Raw genomic sequence first — 6,089 nt, 5'->3', positions numbered from 1 at the left:
GTTATCCCCCCAAAACACAATTGTCTGGGTTGTATAATTTGCATTTCCTGCCCTTTTCTCCCCAGCGCTGAGCAGGGATCTCAGTCAAGGGACCCCCAGTGGCCATGTCCCCCGCCCCTAGTCTTGGAGACGGAGATCCCACCAGGCCACCCTCTTGGCCTCGTGTTTTCCGTCTCTCACACGCTCCCTCCTAGAACACTTGCACCTCCGCTTCCCACATCTGAACTCAGCTCCAGCCCACAGCCTCTGGCCCAGGGACCCGACCGCCCCCCTGCAGAGGCCGTGGCAGCGCATCGGCCGTTGTCTCTCCCGGCCCCCACGAGCTGTCAGGGACACATGCAGGAGACGCTGTCTTTGGACTCGCGCAGGCCTGAGCTTCGGGCCAGGCCCCACCCCTTCCCGGCAGGAGGCCCTGACGTCAGGGACTTCCCTCTCTGGGCCTCGGTTCCCTCATCTGTGAAAGGGGCGTCCCAGGGGGAAGGACTAAGTTGGACGACGTGTGCCGACTGCGGCAGGGCGCCCGGCACACAGGAGGGCCCCACACACATGGCACACGCAGACCGGCGGGGCTGATCGGCGGGTTTGGAACTGAGGGGAGCAGCGGCTTCTCAGAGCAGCAGTCGGAGACGCCTTTAAACGCAGTAGAGCCGCAAGCGCCCTGGCCTGGCCGCGCCCCAGCTCAGGCGTCTCCCGCCCTGGGGGAGTAAGAACACGGCTCCTCCTCCCCCTGAACAGCTTCTCTGTCTGATTGAAGCGATTCCCTGCGTCCCCAGCAATCCATGCAGACTCAGAGACATTCCGAGCCACCCTGGGGACCCTCGAGTCCAAACTGTCCAGCTCAAAGGCCACAGGAGTCCCAGCCACCGCAGCAAGCCCTGGAGGTGCATCGGACCCCACCCTTTCTCCACCCAGCCTGCCCCGCACCCCCATCTCACATGGCACACGGCACGGGCCTCGCGCCAGTCTGCGAGCCTCCAGGGCCCACCACGTGGCCTCCCACCCCAAGCTCCTCTCTGCGCCCCAGAGCCCCCTCAGTGAACCTGAACCGGCCAAGCACCCTCCGCCTCAGGGCCTCTGCACGTGCAGCCCTGTCCGAGGTCTCTGCTGGTCCCCCTCCCCGCCCTCAGGTCTGCGCTGAAGTGTCCCTTTGTCTGCGAGCCCTGCCCTGGCCCAGCCTAAATCTCGCCGCGGCCACCACCACCCGACCCACCGGACTCCGCGTCTGCCTCCCCCACGAGAGCAGCCCACGGGGCGGGCGCTTTGGTCTGTCCTGTCCGCAGCCGTCTCCCCGGCCCCCAGGACCCAGTGGGCACGCAGGAGACGGTGACGAAGTGAGTGAGTGAACTGGGAGGTATCTGCTCATTCGCTCATTTATTTAATACCATGAAAATAACACTAACAAACTGCAATCACAGCAGGAGCCCAGTAAGAGTCAGTCGCTTGGCTGGGCGCCGGGCGCTGGGTTTAAAGATGGACCAGACGCAGTCCCTGTTCTCAATAAATGATCCACAAATGTGTAACTGGCCAATAAATAGGTCAATAAGTGATTGATATGTGATTATATATTGATCCACAAGTGATTAGCAAATGCACAATCGTGGATAATGATGGGGCTCCCAAGGGACAGAAGGCACTTCCATGGCCCCAGCGAGCACCTTCCCCAGGGAGCACCACCCCAGGGAGCACCTTCCCCTGCGAGCACCTTCCCCAGCGAGCACCTTCCCCAGGGAGCACCTTCCCCAGGGAGCACCACCCCAGGGAGCACCTTCCCCAGGGAGCACCACCCCAGGGAGCACCTTCCCCAGGGAGCACCACCCCAGGGAGCACCTCCCGAGGGAGCACCTTCCCCAGGGAGCACCACCCCAGGGAGCACCTCCCGAGGGAGCCGGTCTTAGCTGAGGCCTGACACGTGTCCATGAGTCTCCTGCAGCTACTGCAACAAACGATCCCAAACCAGGCGGCTCAGAACAGCAGCAGCGTCTTCTCTCAGTCTGGAGAACACAAGTCCAAGATCAAGGTGTCGACAGGGCCACGCTCCCTCCAAAAGCTCCGAGGGAGGACTCTTCTAGCCTCTTCCAGCTTCTGGGAGCTGTGGCGTTCCTCGGCTTGTGGCCACATCACTACAGTCTCTGCCTCCATCTCCATGCGGCCCCTCCCTTCCCTGCGTCTTCTCCCGTCTCTCAGGAGGCCTGTGAGCCAGGCAGATGGTCTCTAATTGAGAATTCTAACCTCAATCAGACCTGCAAAGACCCTTTTCTCCAAATAATGTCATACTCCCAGCTTCCAGAAGTTGGGATTTGGACTGATCGTTATTGGAGGCCACCTAGTCCAAACGCCCTGAGGCCGGCAGGTGCAGCTGGGCGAGAGGAGGCCCGGCTGTCCGGAGCAGTATTGGGTGGGGCTGGGCCTGCACCCACCGTGGTATTTCGGGCTGGCAGGGTCTGCCTGGTGCTCAGCAAACAGGGGCAGCAAAGCGTCTGGGTGGCAGGCCTTCCTCAGCATTCCTGGTGCAAGCACTGCACTCCGGCCCTGGGGTACGCACCAGGAGGGACCGGAGTACCTGCCCTAGAGAGCTCTCAAGGTGGCAGCCACTGGGTCCTCCCCCAACAAGGTAGCATGGACCACTCCTGCCAGGACAGATCTCAGCCTCCCCATGCAAGGGGTCTGACTCCGTGGCCCCCGAAGGACCCTCCTGCTTTAAAGGTTTCCAATTGCCCCCCAAATCAGAGACATTCCTGCTTAGAATAAACCCCTGCCCCAGTGGCCTTACCCATGCAGCCATCAGCTTGCTGGGCAAGCAGGATGCCTAACCCTAACCCCTAACCCTAACCCTAACCCCTAACCCGGGGCTGCCCAACCCTCTGCCAGCATCAGCCCATCCCCACCTTTCAGGTACTAGACCGACACCACAGCTGCCCATCCCCGGGCCCCTCCCTCCTTCCCCTCTGTCTGGACCAGCTACTCCTATCCCCTCCCCAGCCTCCTCCCTGCAATACTTCACATTTGGGGAGCCTCTTTCTCCCACTCAGAGGCTGAGACCCCTGAAAACCCCAAACGCTGCCCTTTGCCGTCCTGCCTGCCTTTCTGTGGCCAGGCCACCATGCAGCCAGTCACTGCTGCCGCCCCCTGCCTGACTGCTCGGCGGGCCAGCGCTGGGCCCTGGGAGCTCGTGGCCCTGAGCAGGAAGATGGTAGGAGGGAGGCCCCTCCACGCTGGGGGCAGCTCACCAGGGACAGGAAGCTCAGACCCACTTCCCCGTCCCCACGGCGGGCTCAGAGAATCATCGCCCAGAGGCACCTTCCCACGGCAGCTGGGTGGCCGGGCCTGGGAGGCAGGGAGGGCAGCAGCCCTCAGGGGACCCGGACAGTTTGGTTTTGCTCCGTGGATCTGGATTAACTGGAAACGCAAAGGGCCGCGGGACTGAGCCGGGCGAACTGGAAGTGCTTCAGAGAGCCGGGAGCGGGGCCGGGCGGCCGGTTCACACGGCCACGGCCAAGCTCGCCCTGCACTCAGGCCACCTGCCGGAGGCCGTGCCCCACCCCGCCGCCAGCGCCGCCCCCCAGACCCTGCCGCGGAGCCCCTCTGCAGCGGGTTGCTGCGGGCCAGCCAGGCACAGGCCTCCGTCCCCGGGAGATATTAATCAAAGGCGCCCTGATAGTGATCGATGCAGGGCCCTGGCAGCGCCCGCCTGGCCGGCCTCCAAGCTCACCGTCCAGCGGCGGGAACGCCGAGGACGGCAAATGTGATCTTTGGCAGCGCACGGCACATTGTCTCACCGCTGTGGGAAAATGCTTAACGCACAAACATTTCCTTAAAACGAGCTTACAAGGAAACGTTCTCCGTGGCCTTATTAAAGATAATCAGCCCAGGACAAAAATAAACTGAGTCCCCGTCCGAACCCTGAGAGCAGGAGCAGTGGCCGGGCGGAGCATCACGGACCAAAGAGGGTGGCGGCGGGGAAAGACCACGGCTTTGCTCCGGGGCTTCGGCACTGGCGGACGTTTCCGAGGTGGCTGGCTCGGGAGCCCGTCCCCTCGCCCCTCGCGGAGAAAGCCCCTAGAGACACCGGCTGGCAGAGACCCGGAGTGGGCCGCGGCTGCAGGGCCCCCGGGCTGCCACGCAGGAATGTCAGGGCCTGGCTCCGTGTCTAAACCTGCCATATGGCCCCACATCCCGGGCCCCAGGCTGGTGGCCAACCTGGGTCCGCAGCCCTCCAGGCTGGCTGCATAAAGCCATTTTTCAAAGGTGCTTCCCAACAGCCGCCCTGGAAGGAGCTGCGCTTGGAGAAGCTGGCTTGGGCTCGAGCCAGGCAGAGATGTCTGGGGCCCTTGGCAGAAGCGCCAGCCGTCCCCAGATCAAAAGTCCCTTTCTTGGTTGCTCACCGCCTCTCTGTGCCAGGTGAACAAGCTGGGGAACACGGGGGGGGGGGGCGGAGAGGGCTGGAGTTGTCTTAACCAGGCGAGAAGGTGGGCGGGGGGTGACGACAGGTGTGCCCCGCTGATCCGTGGAGACCCAGCCCTCGGGCGGTGGCTCGAGTGGCAGGACCCTTCAGACGGGAGCCCCGGAAAGACACCGCGCTCTTTGTTGGGCATCCTTAGCCGTGTGACACAGACAGGCCAGACCGAGGAAGTGTCCAGCCCAGTGCCGGCTCCGGGCCCTGCCAGCTGACACGGGGTCTGCCCGCGAGGAGGACGGTCAGTCGGCGCACGGGGTGCCGGGGAACCGCAGAGCCTCCATCCGCCCACCGTGGGGCCTCCTTTCTGGGCAGAGGAGGGAGGTGCTTTGGGCATGGTGGCCTTGCTGCCCCTCCCCCCGCGGCTGTCTTCTCGCTGCAGACAAGCTGGTGGCAGCTCCTTGGGCAAGGGCACTGCGCGGCCCGGCGTCATCAGAGGGAAGGACCCGGGAGGTCGCTTCTGCAGGAAGCCCTGCACGCTCCACTCCCAGCCGCCCAGCCGCCCGGCTGGCACCGAGTCCGTCTCTGAGATGTGGCCGGTAGCCCTGCCGTCGCCGGGTCCATCTCGCCGCTCTCGCCGCTGATAACACCAGTGCAGCCCCAGGTGGAACCAGGGTCTCCAAGGAAATGAAGGAGAGCGGCAGGAGCCTCCTTGACCATCTCCAAGCGCCCGAGGCACGGAGCCCACTCTCGTGGAGGCCGGTCTGTGGCGAGCTGGTCGCGTGGCTGGGCGCCGGACGACCATGTCTCACCCTGGTCATCCCCCATCTGTCCTCACGTCAACCCCCCAGGCAGGGACGATCGTTATTCCCATTCTAGGGATGAGGCAGCCAAGGCACAGGAGTTCGTGCAGCCAGAGGGCAGCGGGCAGGACTGGGCTGACCCTCGGCCGTGTCTGAGGACGGCGCTCCTGGTCCCACACAAGCCGCCTCCGTCGTCCCCACTTGCTTTAGGGAATCAGCAACTGATGTCAGTGCAGCAGCGGGAAATAATGGGCCATTTTGCAGATGTGACAACTGAGGTCCCGGTGGGTCCAATAACTGGCCAAAGGCCCCGGCACGGTGCCGATTCCTGCACCCCTCTCTCTGGCCCTCCACCCTCCCAACGCCTGGCACTCGGCCCCTCGACATGAGGCTGGCTGCAGGCTCCCGGGGGAAAGCAGGGAGGAAAGCCGTCTGCCCGTGAGTGCTGGGCAGGGAGAGCACTGGGTGGAATCGTGCGCCCAAAATTCACATCCACCTGGAACCCTAGAATGTGACCTTATTTGGAAATAGGGTTTTTTGCAGATGTCATTAATATGAGGTTATACTGGAGTAGGGTGGGCCCTAGATCCAATATAACTGGTGTCCTTAAAAGAAGGGAATCTTGGGCCGGGCGCGGTGGCTCACGCCTGTAATCCTAGTTCTCTGGGAGGCCGAGGCGGGCGGATTGCTCGAGGTCAGGAGTTCGAAACCAGCCTGAGCAAGAGCGAGACCCCGTCTCTACTATAAATAGAAAGAAATTAATTGGCCAACTAATATATACAAAAAATTAGCCAGGCGTGGTGGCGCATGCCTGTAGTCCCAGCTACTCGGGAGGCTGAGGCAGGAGGATCGCTTGAGCCCAGGAGTCTGAGGTTGCTGTGAGCGAGGCTGAC

Source organism: Microcebus murinus, chromosome 4 (genome assembly GCF_040939455.1).
Source record: "Microcebus murinus isolate Inina chromosome 4, M.murinus_Inina_mat1.0, whole genome shotgun sequence".
Classification (NCBI taxonomy): Eukaryota; Metazoa; Chordata; class Mammalia; order Primates; family Cheirogaleidae; genus Microcebus; species Microcebus murinus.
This window is presented reverse-complemented; position numbering follows the sequence as displayed.